This window comes from Agelaius tricolor, unplaced genomic scaffold (assembly GCF_023055355.1).
Source record: "Agelaius tricolor isolate 1412-34295 unplaced genomic scaffold, bAgeTri1.0.p SCAF_4, whole genome shotgun sequence".
NCBI lineage: Eukaryota > Metazoa > Chordata > Aves > Passeriformes > Icteridae > Agelaius > Agelaius tricolor.
In genome coordinates, this window is record NW_027269264.1 from 22,215,791 (window position 1) to 22,237,465 (window position 21,675).

Consider the following 21,675-nt stretch of genomic DNA (forward strand, 5'->3'; position numbering starts at 1 on the left):
TGACATCAATGGAAATGATAGTTAAACTTGCCCAAACATAGGTTTTATTTTTACCTTTACATGATTTTATTCAGGGAAGTGTCTAATATGTTCTTGAGGAGCACACTGTAATAATCTTGGCAGGACAGAAGAAAGGAGTAACTGAAACAAAGGAAAAAAGACATTAATTTTGCTAGGTGAGCATAAATTATTTACTTAAATTTATGCTTTTGTATACAGAGTCTTACAAAATGAAGTAAATGTATAGGAATTTAAGTAATTTTACAGTTAAGAAGTGGCATCTAACTTCAGTAGCAAACAGATATTAAAATTTTATTTTAAAATCCTGCAGGTGTTGAGGTACGCATTCTAAGTAAAATTCCAGAAAAACACCCTGAATATTTGCAAAAGCAAAAAGAAAAGAAGGTATAACCTGTAGTGGACACTGAAATTACTCCAGTTCATATCCAATTAGAAGAGAAAAATATTTCATCTAACATAATTTACTAGAATTTTTTTCTGGGATATTTGCAAGTTAATTTCATTCTTCTTCTGTATCTATGGCTTAACCCTTTTTTTTACTCCCCTATTTCTCCAAATTCACCATTTTTGTATTTGCAGTGTTCAGGAAAAGCTGTCTACAGCTAGATCATATCTGATTTGTCTTTTGCTATCTTGCTTACAAGTACAAATGTAATTTTGATAGTCATATCAAAGCAATAATAATGATAATATCTTAGAATGAAAGGTGTTTTTTTTCAAAGAAGCTAACACTCAGTACTTGATTATTTAATAGAATAACTTTTATAAACTTTCTGTTTTATAGAATAATGATGTATAGTAGTAGTAGTAGTAGTAGCACTTTGAAAAGAAAGCTGGGCACATTTTGGTCTTTTTATCCTTAATTTGGTATGGATGCAAAATAAATTAGTTGACAGCAAAACAGTTGTGATCAAAATGAGATACTAATTTGGAGTCTTAAAAGTATACTTTGTCTTTTAATTAGGTCTGTTTTCCTAACTTATATCTATGCTTTAGAATCGGGAAAAAAATGTAAGTGAAATAAAGTCTGCATCTTACTTTTCAATCACAGACTAGCTTTTTATTGAGGAATGCAGCTAGTAAATTGTCATAAGGAAGAGCAGTAATGAAAAAAAATTGAAGCATAGATGTCATAGATGTAAATTTATGAACTGCCTTAGCACTTGGCAATAATAGGCTCACAACAAATCCCTGTATATTTCAATTTCCTCCAGGGAACCTCTCCCACAGCCATCAAAAAGCCCTTTCAGGTTGGGTGGACAGGAATATCGTGCTAATACTTTAATTCTACTGTGCACTAAATCATTTTAGACCAGACACAAAGTCTAGCAGGTTGTCACCATGTGCCAGCTGAACCAGCAAAGATGGGAATGTTATGGGTCAGAGGTTTAGGCACCTGGAAGGTCATAAAGTCTGCTGGGGTGAGCACTTTACACCCTAGCTCATGTGGACTTGGAGTAAAAACTAGGTCAGTGATCTTGATGTTGACATCAAGTGAAACCATGTTTGTACTGAAAAGTATTCCAGCACACCCCTACAATTAGACCTACTAGAAATGTCATGGTTTATTGCCCCACCTGTTGGATTCGGCTACTGCCTTCGTGATGATGGCATTTGCAGTTGAAGGCTGGTAGGCAGCAAAGGGATTAGAGAGCAGGCACACACACAAATACGCACCCCCATGCCCTATCCCCCACTTTTGCATTTAGTACTTTTCCACCGAGAACACAAAACCAGTACAAGTGGTCTGGCAAACTAGGACTTGACCTACATATCCAATGGCATTCCAGAGACCAGGGGCTGAGTTTTGTCACTGCTGATTGATCCCATAAAATTACAGTAGATCACAATATAACAGGGTAATAAAATATGCTGTTGTGGCATTCTTCACATATATACAAAATAACTAAATAGGGAAAATAAGACTCTAGTATTTTCTGTGCTGGAAATGTTATGGTCTTTTAAAGTGCACCACCTCTAATTAAAAATTGGGTTTTAGAACATGTACTCCTAAATGTATACAATTCTTCCCATATACTCTCTATAGACTTGCTTTCACATGCCAAAAATGAGAATCTGTGCTTTGAAAAAGGAAAAAAACAACTGAAAACACAACAGAAATGTGCCCGATTTCATGCTATGTCCTTTTAAAACAGACCTAAAAAAGGATGACTACAGCAGCCTGAGAAACCCAGTTTTAAATAGGCATGCTTGTTGAAATTCAGAAAGGAGGTGGTTCCTGAGTTACCTTTTTTACTTTGGCCTTGCTGGTGCATCTGATTGGGCTAAATTCTTAACACAGGCAAGAAGAGATGTAAGTCAAGAACATATGTCAAGATGATATGAAATAACTTCTGTCAAAGAGTTAGCTGAGTGTCACTGAGACATGATAAAACCCTACTAATTTTAATTTCTTCCCATAGGGTACTCCTAGGATATAACATTTTGTAGCTTTTTGTGATCTGTTTCCTTTCTCTTCTTCCTAGTAAAGTGGCATTTCCAGAGCAAATAGCTTGCTCATGAACCTCTTAAGATTCCCTTAAATCTAACAGTAATGAGGTCTTGAACTGGCACAAGGTGTTGGCTTTTCCTTACCTACAGTCTGGGTGAGGACAGTATAATACAATGAAAATAAAAAAAAAAAAAAACTGTTCATGTTTTTAAGGTATGTTTTTAATTCCAGTTCTGTTCAAATGTAACCCCTTCTTTCTCTAAGGGTACACCTGCAGAGATATTGCTGCAGAAATAGCTGTGAAGAAGAGAAATACTGGAGAAATTATGCAACCTTTCCACTTCTGTATTGTATTTCACAAACTTCTCTAGTGCCTTGGGTAATATTCTGATAGCTCTTCTGGGAAAAATGGTAACTGTACCCGATCTCCTGCATTCTCTGCACATACGTCTGTGGTTATGTTGTACCACCAATATGAAGTGTAGGAAGGGAAATTTCCCAAAGGAATTCGTGAGAGACGACATGTTGGAGCTGGGGACAAAGACAAAGAAAATGAAAAACCTGATCCTATTTCAACACAGTCATAAGTCTGATCAATATTGCAGATAAATTGTAACCTTTTCTGTCATGAAAGAATGTATTGTATGGAGCATAATATGCCCAGGGTGTATTTTCACCTTGTTTTGTTTTGTTGGGTTTTTTTTCAGTCTGATTTGCTGATGAAGGGCATGTTGAGGGTGATGGCTGGAGTAATAAAATGGAAGATCAGAGTCACAATTCTTTTACATTGCTGTTTCTCTTGCAGAAATTCCCAGTTTGTCCATTGCTGACAGATCTCTAATGTGTTGCGGAACAACAAATGCATATGTACTAAGAGTGTTATTTAATGGGAGTGACCTGTACAGTTCCAATTATGAATGACAGCTCTCCACTTCCTTTATACATATTTTAAAGTCCCCTGGACACAGATTGATTAAAGATAAGGATACATATAAATTTATGAAAAATTTACAAAATTTTGAAAGAACCTTAACATGCACCATTTAAAAAATAATAATATCTTGGCTGTCACTATTTTCTTTTCCTTTCTTTGCATCACAAAATCTTTCTTATATTGGGAATATATGCTTAATAATCAAAAATTGATGCTAAGAATTAAGGAATAAATATGTCACTGGATAAAATAAAACAACAACAACAGAAAATAAATTAGATTTGTATAATTTTAACTGTTCTTTAATCTGCTTCTGGGCAACAAAAGTGATTTGTGTCAGCCTTTATTGCATTAAACTTTAATTTTCTTCCACAAGAACAGGATTATATAAAGGAGTATTGGATTGCACTCAGCATGGATTAGCTGAGTGGTGTCTTTGCTGCCAAAGACCAAATGGATTTCCTTCCTTTTGTGATTTATATTTTTATTGCTGTTTTTTTCCCCTCCTTCTAATTCCCATTACTCGTCTGTTTGCCAGAAGTGAGATACCCTCAAGAGCAGCAGAAAGGCAGGCAGAGTTATTGGCTTATTGCATATATTTATGTTCCAAGGATTTTTACTAGCCAACGTTAAAGGAATAAGCTAGCCCTCAGCCACAGCCGCTGATTGCTAATTTATAACTAAAAAACTAAAAGCTCATTCATTGTAAAAGGGACATAGGTTTTTCTTTATATATATATATATATATATATATATATATATACACACACACACACACACATATACACACACACACATGCATATATATATATATATACACACACATATATCTGTGTGCATATATATATGTATGCATAAGGATTTTAACTAGTCTTGACACAAATTTTCAAAGTTTTGTCTAATGGACATAGTTCAGCAAGGGATTTTTAGACATATAAAATTATTAACAGTCAAAACAGATGCTGGCAGTGCGAATGAAAGAGAAAAAAGATTCACTCAGTATAGAGTCAGGGAACATCCAAAATTTGAAGGGATAAAAAGGCAGAATATAAAATATAGGTTCTTACTTACAGACAATGTAATAAATTGCAGTTTCTACTTTGCAACTCATTTTAGAAATGATTAATTAATTTTTCAGTCTTGACATTTTAACCAGTAAGAAGATGTCTGGAGGTAGATGAGACAGGTATTTAAGAAAAGGATTTTTAAGCTATTGAGTTACAAAGTTGGGTTGGGTTTGTGGGCAGTAAATGACAGCAACCCAAATAGCTAGTGATACTCTCTCAGGCAGATTCAGCCACACCAAAGAAATTTCAAGTGCAATAAAAAATTATGCACTATAGCAAAGCATACAAAACCTGTTGTTAAAAAGTACAAGTGAAAAGTCTGCTTCTTCACTACAGGGTTGATGAAGGAGCTGAAGTAGACCCTGCTGTCATTACACCACCAAAATAATTAATAATAAATTCTAGAGCACATTTTCTATGGATCTGTCATAAAAATACTTAGTAAGTGACAGACAGTCCAGAAGGTTGAAACTGAGATGTATAACTGCTGAAGCCTGAGCTACCCACACATGCATTGCACAGTCCAGAACTCAATACACAGTCCAGAACTCAAACCTGGTCCAAAAGCTTAGTATTCTTTTGTGAGGTAAACCTGACCTTTTCTTAAATTTACATGTGAAAGAAATATATTAAAAATTTCAGTAGATTCCTCACTTGGAAATACTGCCTGCAGAATCTTAGCAAAGGATACTCCTAAATAATTTCATGTCAGAACTGGAACCTGTCCTTATTGTTCAGATTAAGGAGTCTTTGCTCATGTCATTTAGTCAGGGACTTAGTTCATTTTCATGGTGTATGAAAAAGAAAAGAGGGGAGGTATTATTATATTATCTAAATGAATCTTCATGGTTGTTGCTGTGTTGTTTTCTGAAACTGTTGAATTAAATTTCTGACCATTGTCCCACTCTTGCTTTATTTTAGTAACTGTTAGATTTCTCAGAAGTAGCTTTCAACTTGTTAGTAAATAGAACCCTTAAGTCATCATGCATTTTTTCAAGCAGGCATTTATTGCTTTCAGACTACTGACAGAAACACTAGTGTGTCAAACACTAAATCCAAAATGATATTTCCTGCTGCTTCTATCACATAAGAAAGATCTACAGGAAGACTCCCTATGGTGGTTTTAAGACGAAGTGTTTGCCTGTCTGTTGTGTTTTAACCCCAGCTGGCAATGAAGTACCATGCAGCTGCTCACTCATTACCCCTCTGCCCACCCCCTGCAGCAGGATTGGGAAGAAAATGAGGGGAAAAAATGCTCTTGGTTTGAGATAAGAACAACTTAATAACTGAAATAAAGTAAAATATTATGGTATTATGCCAAGAGCAGCAATAATAATAATAGTAATAATAATAATAACAAAAACAACAACACCAGAAGAGAGAGGAAGTTACCAAGAGATGTCCAGCACAGCAGCTCAGCAGCCACTGAATGATGACCAACCTGTCCCACAACAGAAATTGGTACCTCCTGGCCAGTTCCCCCCAGTTTATATACTGGGCATGATGTTCTATGGTATGCAATATCCCTTTGGTGAGTTTGGGTCAGCTGTCCTGGCTGAGGTCCTTCCCAGCTTCTTCTGCACCTGTTGGCTGGCAGAGCATGGGAAGCTGAGAAGTCCTTGCCTTAAGGTAGGCACTACTGAGCAGAGAAAAAAATATTACTGTATTATTAACATTATTCTCATGCTAAATCCAAAACACAACATTGTACCAGATAATAAAAAGTAAATTAACTCTGTCCCAGCTGAAACCAGAACACTGTTATTTCTCTCTTACTTGAAGAAACTATTTGTGATAGAAAAAATATTGCAATATACAATACTGTCATTGAAGTCTATTCCTTCCTAATGGAAAAAACCCTACAAAACTGTAAAAGATGCTCCCTGCTGACAAGCCCACAGTATAGCCCACCATGTTTTAAAGACAGAGAAAGGCAAGCTTATTTTAGTACATTTTTAAAAGTCCAAAGCAGTGACTCTGCTTCCAGAAATCTCTCTGCAAAGTGGAGCACAAAAGTATTATCTAGCTACTAGCCTGCATGCATGTCATGTGGAAAAACTTGTTCACTTAGAAAGGGCCACCCAATATGAAATGAAATACTTCAATTTTCCCTTCTTACCTGGATAAATTAAAGAAAAATTCATTCATATAGGGATGAAAGGGAGTTCCTGGAATATAATTGTCCTGTTTTTATGACCAGTCATTTCATATTTTGTCTGTTATTTTATTATCATATTACATCTGGAATTTAGTTGGATTTTATTTATGACTTCTTTGTCCCTGCTACTCTTCCCAGTATATTTTTTTTTCATGATGCCGTGAGACTTTTTTTGATTTTCTCTGAAGTCTTTCCATCTTTTCTAGATGCGGCTTTTGTACTAGTCATAGATGGAAGAACCATTTTCATGTGTGCATGAAACATACCATTTTGACTTGCATTTCATATGGAAAACTACTGGTGTCCGACACACTGTTCACTTGCAGATTTCAGATCTTTGTACAATGAATCTCAAACCATTTCTAAAGATACTGCTGAACTATTAGTTTCTTTCAGTTTTGCCTGCTTTTCTTTTCTGCTTGACTGTACAGACATGAAAATCTACCAGAAAAGTTTTTCTCAAGATTTCCTACTTAACCATGCAGATCAAAAAATTTTGGGCAAAAATGTGATGCTAATGAGAGTTAGCCTGCTGTTACCTGCCTTCATAATATTTAAGCAATAATTTATTGGGGAACTTGTAATGCAAAACAAACAAAAGAGTTGATGAACTTTTTTTTCATTTGAGGAAGATTGAACTTTGCTTCAATCTGACTGAAATATGAGGGGAAAACTCTAGTTATTTCATCCCTGTTCATTAGCCTAACTCAAGTCAAACCTGTCAGTGGCTGAGTAGTTTGGAGGCACACAAACGTACATATAAATCTATTACAAACAAGCCTTTGTTTTTCATTCTTATCTCTGTGCTCTCCAAATATGACTCCTGAAGATTTAGGCTATGATTATGCTGCTGATTTAGGCAGTGGCTGTCAATCACAGCAGGCCAGTGTTGAAAAAGTTTATATACGGGTTAGCTTTGCATTGCTTTAGGTCTTCAAACTCACTAAATAATTTCTGGAATGGTTTTTCGCACCTGAAGATAATTTCTGACTAACTTACTTTTGGCTATGGAAAAGTCTTTTCAGTGACAGGTTAAGAAGAGTTTAGGTCTTCTTTATAGCAGAGGTCTTTTAAAAATAGTAGAAGAAATACCTCTAGTTTTTCGTCCAATGTAACATAAAGCAACATATGAACAAGGGATTCTTGGTACACCTTGATACCAAACACTTACTAATGGCTCCTTTCCATCAGCCCTATATTGATTACACTCTTGTTGTATGCATACAATAAAGATGATTTTATGATGGGGCAAATGAATAGATTGCCATTGTCCTATTTTCTATAAGCATATAGAACTATTGTGATACACTGTTGTCGCTGGTGCTCTGTTTTTCAAACACTAAGAGCAATTTCATTTAATTTCTTTCTTCCTAATCCAAAAGAAGTTCATGGAAACTTTGGAGGTGATTCAGCACAGGATCACAAGAGAGATACAAAGAACAGAAAAAATACCTTACAGAAATAAATTTAGGGGGAAAAAAAAGAATTCTATGTTTTAATTCATCAGAATGAAAACTGAAAGCTAATGTAATACTACTTTGTAATTATTTGCATGGGGAAAAGTATGCAGTAATGCCTCTCTCTTTAACACAGTGTCCATAAAGAGTCTAATAAACCAAAGGAAAAAAGCTAAACAAAACCATACTGGATATAAGGAGCAAATTTTCAAGAGTTTAGCGGTCTTTGAAATAAAACCACCAGCATTCTTCCAGGATTCTTCCTGGTCTGAAATTAAGAGAACTTTCTGAAAGAAATATTGAAACTCAATTATAAATCACTTGACTTGAAGGAGATATTTCTGACTAAAAATTCTCTGTAAAAAGGTCTCACATGGCTTGAAAATCATTTAATATATACATATACAGACAATTATGTTTTAGTTAATTCAACTGTTTAATATTTTGAAATTTCTAGAATCTTTGTTATCCTGAGTGATTTTGGTCTGTCCTTTTGCATTTAGAAATCTGACTTGGTCAACTGGATTTGTGCCACTGTACACTGGTATAGAGCTGAAGTAAAAATAGATTAAAACTTCTAAAAGAAGTCCTATTTCTGTGATGCCATTTCCAATTTGTGTTTCAATTTTATCTCCCTGGAGGACCTGCAGCCTGGTGCAAATGCAGTAGCTAACTTTTTCATAGCCCTAACTTTAGCACCAAGAGGAGACCAGGCAGGTCAGCAAATGAGAAAGAGAGTAGAAATTAACTCCTTTTTTGAGCTTATGTTTCATGGATCTTGATTTGTCTCTGTACAGGTTTTGTTCATATCAGAAGTTTTGTCTTCATATTCTTTTTTGAAATCTATTATTGGATGCAAAACATACACAGTTGATTGTGGGAAAGATACCTGTTCAGAGCAGCAGTCTACTGAATTTGTCAACTCTATAGGTTTGTATTTTTGGATACTCAAAACATATATGTATGTAATGTGCATAAATCAAGGCAGCTGATATTTAAATCAGTTCTGCAGATGACTTGGGCGCCATTCTTATTTTGCATAAAAACCTGGTCAAGATTTCACTACCCATTCTTTATGATAATTATGAAAATATTAGATGCCCTTGTGGCAGGTTGTTTCCTAGAACAAGACAAGATTTTGCTTTTATTTTCTCTCAGAGTTAGTCCAGTCTCCAGTATTTCTCTTTGTAAAGTAGTAAAAGAGGTTTTGGTATCTTTTTATGATATTATGGTATGGAGGTATATAGAGTCACAAGCTCCTGTGAATGAAGCATTTAAACTTCACCTTAAAAATGGGATGAAATGGAACTGAACATTTGATTGTATTTCCAATGCTGGGCACAGAGGTTTGCTTGGTAAATCTAAGGAAATTTTGAAACTGAGCATTCTAATATGGGCCATAAAGTTCAGTTTCTGAAAGGATTTGGGGGGAAAAAAGCTAGAATTAGGAAAAAACTTACCATCTACTGGACCGTTATTGGTGTTAGATGGAGTACAGAAAAAAACAACCCTCTAAAATGTACCAAAAAGCTCAAAAACACGTAAGTGCTAATCTAAAACCAGCACACCTATATACCATAACTGTACTGTGAATTGTGGGGTTTTTTTGGGTTTTTTCCCCTTCAAGATGAAAAACATTTTTTGTCTGTTTTGGTTTATCAATTTTCCCTTGTCAATCTGCTCTAGGAAAAGACAAAATCATTCAGTCTGTGGCCCAATTTGATTCAGTATCCCCCTGTGAAAGAGCCTTTTTTTTTACATTGAGAATGACGGATCAGGTATATGAAGAGATACTGGAATTCTGCCATATGTTATACCACATGGGTAGTTTTCACTATGTTAAATCCATGTGAAGGAGGGGACCCTCATGGAAAAATGTATTGCATTTTCCTATCTTGAACCCTTAGTAAGCGTACTCAGCACTTTCATAACATTGCAAAAGAATTAACCAACCTTCACCAAACTAGAGATTTTCTAAGTATTAATACAGAAAATCCAGTTTAAAATCAATGACAGTGAGCCACCAATTGAGCATAGAGCTGTACTGGTCTTGGTAATTAAGACATTGGAGCCCCTGCTCTTCTCTGTGTTTTGCAGCAAATGCTACTACCTATCAATTTGCTATATATGTAGCAGGCTTTGAAATGTGTACATATCTCTTTGTACATTGTGCGCAAAATTATCTTTGCTCACATTGGTAGTGACAAAGAAATAAAACTCACCAGTTTCTAAAATGCAGAGAAATATGGAGAAATACATATTTTATGTTATGAGATATGACACACAGAGATAAAATTCAGTGTGAGCTACTGTAAGTCAGATGAAGGACAGTTTTTGCTCTTATTTCTGAAGCTTGCTACCTGAAGTTGCATTGGTGAAATCACATTTACATTGATATAACTGTGCTGATTCTGTATTTAAGGAGTGAAGTTAAGAGCCATGGCAGGAGAAATAATCAAAAATGGGAGCATAAAAAAGCAATCAAATTCTTGCTCCTCTTATCACTCTCCACCCCACACATTCCTCTCTAAATTTGTCATTGTATACATTCCTTTACCCTGTTCCTTGATCTTGAAAGTTACTTTATTTCAAATGATCTCCAAGAAACACCTTATTATGGAAACATAATTTTTTCTAAATATTAGCTTACTATGGTTTCAGTGTGACTTCATATAGTGCTTCTAGCTGACTTCCCATGATACTTCTGGTCATGGCTTTAGAAATAAAACCCAACCTTCTGGAGCTATTTTCCTTTGAATTCTTAGCTGTTTTGTTTATCTTTCCTTTATCCTGATCACTGAACATATAAAATTGACAATGCTTTTTTTAAAAAAACTAGCATACTGGGCTTTCTTTTTAAATTTTATTTTATTTTGTTGCAAAGTAAGAAAGTTGATTTCTAAGAGTTCTCAAAATCCTCCTCCTACAAGGAGCTGTTTCAGAAATGTTTTTACCATCTTTCCATAAAGTGTAAATAAGGTGCTATTTTTTTCCCTTCCAGAGAGGTTTAAATCAATTCCCACTTCATGCTGTTTGTAACATGATTTTGTAGAGTGATGATCTAAAGTAACAAACCCAGAAGATCTGTTCAGGCTGATTTTAGACCCTTGTCCCACAAAGATCTTTCTATAACTTAATATTGAAAGGTCTGTAATTTTCGTGAAGTCAGTTGAACCTCTCGAACTGTTATTTAAGCATATGTAAAGTCTTCGAAAATTTAATGATTGTAAATCCTTTTGTGTAGTACCAGAATTGGCCTGCTATTTATAACAGAAAGAAAGCAATATATATCCAGGCTAGAGGAGCCTTTGGGTACGAGTGGCAAATAATAATAATTCATTTAGGCCCTCCTGTCCAAAAGTCATCCAAACAGATATAGGGCATTTTACCTAGTGTAGTTTATACCATTAGGTGCTGTAGCATTAATGTTATTTGTAACAGAAAACAGTCAGAATTTAAAAGTAAAATATAATACTTAGGTGTTGTTATGTTTTAAGAAGAGTGATGGTACTGAACAACTCTTGTGGTTTTGTTTTATCTTATTTAAATGTGGCTGTTCTCTGGGTAAAACTCAGTTTACAATTTATCATGGTATGCTTAAATTGGAGAGCCTGATGTTGACATTAATTCATTGCAGTGCAAGCAATCAATGTTATTGTACATATGTTATAGCATATGGCAGGATTTCATTCCTCATCTCCTTCTTATGCTCTGTCCTCAGAGTCACTAAAAGTGTGTCCCATGAGATGACTTTTTGTTAAATTAGGTCAGCAACTGAAGGAGGACATGTGTCAACTCCTCTGCTCAGAAATACAGCAGTGTTAACACTTGAAAATTATCTTTTCTTCAACCGTTTTAAGTTGGAAATCTAACAAGAGGTCTTATTCTGATCACAGACATCTCTGGCTTCTCTTCAGATATTCATGAGATATTCTAATTTTTTTTTGTTATTACTTTATTGACTACCCTGTTGTTTCCAGACATTTAAAGAATGCCACTTAGATGTCTCTGGGCAGCATTAAATTCATCTCTATGAAGCTCCATAGTGGTATGTATGCTACTCATACTCATACTCATACTCAATTAATGCCTTGGCTGAATATTATATGGGCTGTAGAAGAATGCTTTTGCATAAATTTGTTTTAACAGACTCTGGATAGCTTTGCTGTATCCCATTTCACTTTACACATAGCAACACATTTCTCTGAGTGGAGAAAAGCTAGCATAGCACAGATTGGTGTGTGCAGGGTATATCTGCAGGACGTGATCTTGCTCCAGCACTCCAAACAGAAAGAAATTTTACTCCCATTTCTTTACCAGCATTACACCTCCCTTCTGACACCCATGATTTTATAAAACTTTACCACAGCCACTTTCATTTGCATTCTTTTCAGGCTGATGAGTAGAAGCCTATTTAATTGTTCTTCCATGCTGCAGGCTTGATTAGCTTTCTTGCTGCCTTTGAATGTTTTCCAGGTATTCTATTCATTTTTGAGATGTAAAGTTTCATACCCTATGGTGGTCAAGAGGCAGACATGCCACAGATTGATACAATGGTTTATTTTCTCTGGGTTTTGTTTTCTTTCATTATTTCTTTACCACTTTTTTGTAATTTCTAATGTTTTAATTACTTTTTTTTTTGTGTGTGTGTGCTATCAAGGTCTCAACTAAAATTTTCATGGAAGTATTGATTTTTCTCATAGATCCCATTTCTGAGTAGTAGCAGTCAGCTCAAATCAGACTTTAGGGCTTGTCAGGTTTAAGTTATAAAATATAATTTATTCTTCGATGCACAGTTAAGACTTGATTATATGAATCAGCAATGAACAGACTTTTCTGCAGTGTTCTCACCTTTTTTTTCATTCTTTAATATCTCAGTGTAGACTTTCTGATCCTACTGTCTCAAATGTAGAAGGGACAGTTTTAGCTGCTTCTCCTCCAGAAAGATGGCTTGTACAGAAATGGATGTGTAGAAAGGCTTCTGAAATAAAGATAGAGCCTTTTAGAAGACTGGAATACTTTGGCTTGTTTAGCCTAAAAGAGGCAGGACTGCTCTCCAGAAGAACATTTTGAGGTCAAACACCTAGGAAGGATCTCCTGCCACACTAAAGGTCAGATAAAGTTCAGTGTTAGCATAAACCCAAATTTGTGTCAGCAGTCCATAAATAGATTTTGAGCTAGGATTTAGATGACTGCTAACTTTATTGCTACTGGGTTACCAGTGGTAATAGTGAGAAAAAAAGGAAAAATCCCATTTTCATTGTGTGCTTTAGAACTGGAAGAAAGGTGTTACTCTGGTAACACCTTCTTCTTGAAGAAGCAGGAAATCAGGCCTTACATAGCAGTCTCCAGCCTTGTCTTTTGCTCACATAAGTGGAAAGATGACATTTTCCTGATAGAGACAGAGGGAAAGAGAAGAGCTGAATTTGTGCATTCTGAGTGTTGTTATAATTGATAGTAACGTACCCAGGTGGATTGCAGAATGCAGTATATTTCCTGAAACAAGCCCTGGATGCAGAATGCTGTTTATCTTCACTCTTGTAATTAATTTTTTCCATCCCACCTTCTCCTCTTACCAAGTTCTTTAAAGATAGTTGCATCCCTTCCAAACACATTTTCTTACAGAAAATTATATGTTATGCCAGCTCTTTTATTTAGGATTTTTCACACATCCTTCACATCTCCTTTACAGTCTCCAGTCAATAAGCGTTAAGACCTAAATACTCCTTTACACTTCATGGCTATTCCCTTATCACATGCATTTTCTGTTGCCTGAAGGCAGATCTGTACAATTTTTGTTTCTGAAATCTGGCGTTTTTTCTTCCCAACCAGATGGAGGATGTGTAAATGTGTCTAAAGACTCAGAATACCATTAACTTGGTTTTTACAGAGCTCTGGGAGACACAATGTCTTTCTGCCTCCTTTTAAACTCGGCTAAAAAAAAAAAAAGTAATAACTCTGCAATACAAGCAGAGCAACTTTAGCACTTTATTTTGTCTCTCATAGCTCAGACTGCAGGGAAAAAAAAGATGCACTTCTGCTGCTGTGCATTAATCTTTTGCTCTTTGCAAAAAAACACAATCCCCAAGTCATACACAAGCTGGATTTACATTATTCCATTAAGTATTGATTGTAATGCTTGAAGCCTTTATTGTTGTAATTTATCAGAGCTTTTTGCACTGTGATGGGTAGAAAATAATACTGTTCAGCAACTGCTCATTGTATACTCCACAGCTGATAGAGCAAAAGTGGCCAAGAAGTGTCATTGCTATCCTTCTTTTTAAGTCAGTAGATTCAGAAGAAAAGCGGTATTAACCCAATTTTCTCACTATCTGGTGTTGAGCAAATAAAATAAGCACATCCAATCTCTAACTGGACAAAGCTATCTGAGAAAGGGTTACTTTACAAATGGATGGAATTCTCCTAGAGCAGCTCTGTGAGACAAAGTTCATTAAGTGCAAGGAGCTGGAATCTCTTTTCATTTTTGGCAGAGAGTGATTTTCAATCTTACTTTTATCAGAGCTCATCTAGCTTCCCTGTTTAGCTTCAGACTGGAGATTTTGCTCCAATAAAGTGACAGATTAAATTCTGAAAAAGAAACTGAGAATGATCAGCAATATTTTAAACAAAAATCATATGACTGAATGAAAAATTATACATGCATAAAGGAGCCGAGGTTGTTTTCTGAAACATTTCACAGAAGTTTTCTGTTCTCTAAATATGCATTTCATAACTGATGACTTGGAAGATTACAATATTGGAAAACATCTGTGTCAACTCTGTCAAAATATTGCTTCTATACACATGCATTTATATATCTAAAATAAGTCTGAAGGTTGTGACAGAAAAATTCAAACCACCAGTGTAAGTTTGCCTCAGCAAGAATCTGGTTGAAGTAAATTATTGTGACTACAAAAAAATTGCATCAAACTTATAAAAATATTAATGTAATATAATGTAATTATAATATTAATGTAATAGTTTTAAAAACATTGAGACTGCTATCTACTCCAACTTTTTATAGTTTCATACAGGGTAGAAATTCGCCTCTTAACTGAAGGAGGGTAACCTGAGCATTGAGCTCATCACTAGGAGGGACAGAGATAGTCAGCTCTCTCATCTTCAGATATTTGGCTACTGAAGGACCTGAAAACTGTCAAAGCTATCCAAAACCTCATTCGGGTTAGTTTCTGATGATCTTTGTCCTTGTCAGCATTTGAAGGGGATTCTTGGGTACAGATTGCTGAGGTCTAGTTTGAGGGTTATTACAGGGTCCTACTGTGTGTAACCCTACAGGGGTTATTACTGTCCTACTGTGCAAAAGATACAAAAGATACAAAATGTTATCTGGAATGCCTTCACTGTTGGTTCATATCCTGAAACCAGCAAGTGAGAAATTTGAAGCTAGGTTTTGTTTTTTATAATTATTTAGTAAAGTGCTTTAGTGGACATAGAGTTATTGCTACTATCTCCACCTTATTTTTTCCTAGAGTTGGGAATTACAGAGTAAATTCACCACCTGTGGGTGGCAAGGAAGACAGCTACTTCCCTACAGCTAAGAGCTGATAGAGTTAATATCCAGATCTGCTGTAGAAATTGAAGACTCTGGCATTGGCACAGAGCTGGTTAGAGTAGGTGGCTCCATGCCAGATTAGTGGCTGTTGTGAGTGCTGTTGGTAGATATCAGTAAATTGCTGTGTCCTTCAGAAGGAGCCTGAAAATGTAATTCAGAATTCTGTAAGATGACAGGAAAAGCTTCAGGGTAGTAATGCTCACCGTTGCAATGTTGAAGTACTGTTGCAGAGTTGAAGCTCTGTTACAGAGATGAAGCATAAGCAATAGCAGAATCACCCAAGGATTTTCATAAACACTGTTTTATTCAAAATGAAAATGTTTTCTGAGTTTAATCCTGGGAGGCGCGTACAGGACAATTCTATATGTCCAGTCCTTGCAGGCATGATGAGCCTCAAAAGTGCTCTGTCACAGCCAATGCCCACAGAAAAGAATGTGGCTCTTTTGCATATTTACCTTTGTTTTGAATTCATTTCAAGTTAAATACAGATATTAATTGGAGTAATGATAATTTAAAATACTTTGTCTGTTAAAGCTGGATGGACAGTTCACCTAAAACACATAATTTTCATATATCCTACTGGATTTGTGTCAAGCCTGAGCACTGAGACACCAAAATTTCTAATTTCATGGAGCTGCATGGAAATAGAAGAGAAATCCTACCTTATTTTCCTCTTTGGGCATCTGGCAGCAGTCCACCTGAGTGTGTGGAGATCACTCTTGGCTAGCACAGCTGACAGTATCAGGCTGTGAAAAGTTTCTGCAGATGGACTGATGAAATAAAAACCGAGGCCTTCCATTCACAGCACTTTATTGGCCAAAATATCTGTCTTCTTGGAAAAGTATATTCTCTGCCATGACAAAGAGTGACAAGGTTGATACTCAGACTGGCAGAAACATTTCTGGGAAAGTGTGCTGGAGCCCCTTCAAGAGTTTCTGCTAACAGCATGGCCCAGTGTTTATAATGTAGAGCATGGCTAAAACTTGGAAGAGAGGTTTTTTCCATTATAAAGAACTATGTAATCACACATTACCTAATAATTATACTTTACTTTTCTGTGTTTCATACACTAAGAAAAATGAACTGCTAGAATTGTATGTGATCTTTTAAGACAATGTGAAGAGGAGTGAAAACATCTTTACACTTTGTAAGAAGCATTGCTTTATAAGTTTGTCCACCCAGTTGTTCTGAGAAAACCTTAGCAATGTGGTAAGTCTCTCATGCCAAAGCTGATCTCTTTAGGAACCTATGCCTTTGCATAATTTTCCGAATAGAAGGATGGAATTGAATTTGGGCTGACAAGAGAAGAACACCTTGGGCAATTAAATTTCTCACCTTTTTTGAGGACTACATGTTAAGAAATAGTGTTGAGAGATGGAACTTCAAGTCAGACAAAAGTTTTGGACAAAATTCTACTGAACAACTGCTTCTGGGAAAGAGGAGAAAGGGAACTGGCTGTACTTCCTCTTCTTCCATGTTAATAGATTGTATCTTATCAGCCAGGTTTATTTCAGGGAGAGAATAATTGCTTACAGCTGGGAGAATTATTTTTTTGCACATCTATAATAACATAACCTCTAGTTGTACCTTTAATTTAAATATAGGCCAACAATTGTGAAAAAAAGTCAGAAAATCACTCCATAGTCATGCTGCATACTTAACATTTTATTTAACTGCTTGTGTTCTAGGACATCTCTGGGGTGGAATTGGGGACAATGTCTGACTCAAAACCCCACCTTGATGTGTCTAATCCTCAGCTTGTGAGACAGAATTTGCAATATACTCAGTTGCAGACTTTTATTTGTGGGATGCCTTTGAGACAATTTTGTACAGAAGGATGGATAATGGCATAATCTGTAAGAACAGGAAATGGAGCTTGACTAGAAGGGAAAGGCCTTCCACAGCAGAAAAAATTGTGATTCATCCTAGGCATATACTGAAATTATCTGAAATAATTTATGATATTCTGTGAAGAAAACAGAGTTGTTATGTAAAGAGACAGGGAAAAAAAAGTATAAGAAAATCATTACAAGGATAAAATGGAAAAGAAGCTATAAATCTTGGCTTGATAGAGCTGTTTTCCTAAAATTTGATTTTCAGGTCTTAATTAATGATGATGGTTTGGATTATTGCATGGATTGTTCTCTGCAGCATAAATTCTGATACTGTATCTTTACCCAACAGTGACAGAGCCATATTGCCACACTTTTATTTTTTAAATTGAATCCATTGCTTCTACTACTTCTTATGAAATGGTTTCTTCATGGGAAGAAGAAGAAAACAACCCCCCCAAACAAACAGCTGTTTTCCTCTCAGTAATTCTGTTTAATATTTGACATGTTTGCCTGACTAGTGGATCAACATGGTACTTCACATTTCAGTAATTCTTATATTAAATTGGTACCCTGAGATCTCCCTATTAATGCTCTTTAAAAACACTGTTGCACAGTAAATACCAGGGGCCCTGCTAGGTTTTCCAGTCACCCTCAGGGTTATTTTAATGAGTCTCTGTCAGACAGCTCCACTGGTGCCAGCTGACTCCAGAACCTCCAAATCCTGGATTAGAGCCCAAATCAAAGGAAAGGAAAATGACTATCAGGCCATTAATTCTACTAGTGGTGCCAACATTTTGTTCAACCAGTTTTGATGTGATGAGAGAAAAGGACCATTGGGCTATTTCATGGACCTGTGGGTAGTCATGTTCCAATCCCTCTGTACAAATACAGAGGACAAGAAACTGATAAGTAAAAGGAAAATGCTAGAGTGTGGGAAATAAATTGTGTTTGTATGTGTAAGAAAATAGAGAAAGAAAGAAAATTAATGTAATATGGAGTGAGGATTTGATCATAACTCTGTAGATAAATTCATGCTAATACGTATTGGTCATACTAGCTTGTTTTTCTTTAGACCCCCTTACCCAAGCGTGATATAATACCAATATATAAAATAATTCTTTACATAGAGTTACTTTTACATATGATAGAAGCAGTGTCTGTAATAGATATGCTTTTTATATGATGATAATAATTGTATTATGAGGGAAGAAAAAGATGTGATAGTACAAGCAGCACCAAAGAGAAGAGAATATATGCACAGAGTTTTTTTAAGTATTTTAGAAATTCAGTTTGGCAAATAGAACTGGAAAATTCAGATTGAGTCTGTGGAGATGAACATAAAGGTCCAATCAAGTTACGATCTGTGAAGTTCCTGGTCAGATGGTGAGTACAGCTATGCTCGGACCCTAATGACTCTCTTCACATGCTCTGGTAGAAATACCTTGGTTATTACTTCTCTGTTGTCACTTTAAAGTAACTTCAAATGGAAGTAAAAATTTGTTAAAATTATCCAGACCTTTTCAAAGGCACTTTTCCAGTAATCTGATCCAGCATATTAAATGTTTTCAAAATGTCTTCATCTCACCAATGCTATCAGGTTAAATTTTCACTGCTTTTCATCTTTCACAGGCAAATGTTGGGAAGCCAGGCTCTGGGGTTCCTAGAACTGTGCTTGCATTCACTCTGTATTATGAATTAGATATGAATACAAGTTAAGATAATCACAATCTGAATCAAATTCAGAAACAAAACCAACTTCAGTTGTTTGTTGATTTAGTTCTGCTTTTAATGTCTTGTTTTGGAGCATGTGCAATACATTCAATATGGGCCGAGTTCTGTAATTTATACTCAAGAGAGTGGTGAAGTCCGGGTAAAGAGGAAATAGAGGTTATCATACCACAGTTTTGTGTTTTTGTTAATTTTTAAAAAATTATAATCTCTCCTGAAGACATTTTTCCCCAAAGAGCTAGAAAATTGAGAGAACCATGTGGTGCCTTCTTGAATAGTTGATATCTTGAAAAATCTATATTTTCAAACCAATATTTCAGAGATTACAGAGAATATGAAAGAAGGAAAAAAAGAAGAAAATACTGAAAAATAAAAGTAATAACCTTAAATACTTTCATCCTTCTTCTACATTTTTCCTTTTATTCCTTTTGTTCCAATGTTTCCTTAATTTACTCCCCTATTTTCTGGCAGTTCTAAAAAACTTTAGAGAGACAATACTTGTTCTATTTTCTGTGAATCATGTTGAGGTAATCATTTCAGGCTCCAAACATTTTGATGTGGACTTGTACAGTTAATTGCAGGGTTGAGCAACCAAGCTACCAGTGCTAGGAAACCTACCACTAGTACTGGGAAACAATTGGAAGCATATAAATCAGATTTGATCTGATTTATAGACCTATTTGACCATATATTTTCACTATTAAAATGCTTGTGCAATTAATGCATATTTTTTTAATAATATCTATGAGAAAAAAATCCTGACATATTTGCCATTCTACCATTTCTTCATCTATAAATTCACTTTATGCTTCCTGTTATACAACTCTGGGAATTCTTTGTGCCTGAGGAAAGGAGGACAGGACTTCCTGAAGTCTGAAAGATAATTTAAATGGGTGCCATTCTCTTAGGTGTTTGGTTTACATCAAAGTTTTCAAAGGAGGTTGGCACATCTCCAATCTTCCTGCTTAGTCCCCGCACCTCTGTTCTGCTTCCAAAAAGAACACAATCAGTAACAATTAGCAATTACAGTTAGTATAGTGTGACTTTGAAAGACCAGAAATATGTGTGGTATACAAAGAACCAAAGTGTTTGAAATATGTTCCTATTCATTGCCCTTTAATATTAGCATTTTTAAACTAATTTTTAGAAGAAAAATATATTTTCAGGCTCAGTCTCAGGCAAAACTTGGTAACATCAACATAAAAGGAAGATGAAATAGGAGGGGGATATCATGAGATGAATAGGGAAATAAATGCAAATATCCAGCATGTGCAAGGATCACATATGGGACCAGGTTTATTTTGGGTTTCTGTTGGCCAAGGTCAGTAACGTGAGAGTTGCATGATACAGGAAGATCAGTGGACTCCTACCCTCTGAGGTGTTTGCAAGGGTGTTTGCAAGGGTGTGTGCATGGAACTGTTCGTTCCACATTGTTTTGAAAGACATCAACTGATATAGGGTTTTTATGGTGGGGTTTTATTTGGTTGATTTGTTGTAGCTTTTGTGTGTTTTCTCTTTTCTTTTTACCTCCCATTGACCATAGAACCATAGAATATATTGAACTGGAAGGAGCCCATCAGGATCATTGAGTCCAGCTCCTGCTCCATGACATTGCAGCACAGAACAGAATTAATTGCTCAGAAGTAAAAAGGGGCAAGCTAATAAGAGATCCAGAAGGTAGATTTAGAATAAGATAAATCAGTGGAGTAAAAAAAGCAAAGAGAAATTGGATATTAGGCCTGTGCCAGATTTGTTCTATTATTAATCAACATTCTGGTTCTCTAAGAATTAACCAAATTTTGCCATCTGTTCATCATCAGTCATGGAAACCATTAAAAGCAGAGCAATGTCGGTATTTGCACTTAACCTGAAATGGAAAAGACTCTTAAATTCTTTTCCTTTTCACGTAGAAAAATGGAATAGGAAAGTTGGTAATTCTGCAGCAGCTTAAGTTGGATAATTGAACAGACAAGAAAAGAAGATTGAATTAAGGGGAAGTTGTGGGTACCTCTTTTGCTTACACAGATACTCCACAGCTCTTTTGAGAGGTGATTGGGCAAACAATCCTCACCCTCCCACTCTCCTTACTTATTTGGCTTTTTGCTTCTTTCTTTTTTTTTACCAAAAAGAAAAGAAAAATTACTCATGGTTAATTTCAGAGGATAAAGGTCTGTTAGGAAGAAGTAAATATTTAAAACATTTAAGGAACTAATACAGTGTCAGCATAGGCAGGATCAAGGCAAGGATGAATCCTGGCAATGCTCCAGAGAGAGAAAAAAAAGTCATATACTGAGAGAGACATAACCATTGGGATATGAGGGAAAATAGTTATGGTTCAAGAAAAAATTAAGTGTTTAAACACATTGAAACACTCTGTGAGATCACAGAGCTACACCTTTAAGGTGATTGATCTGCACTAAGATAAAAACTGACACTTTCCTTTTTTCTAA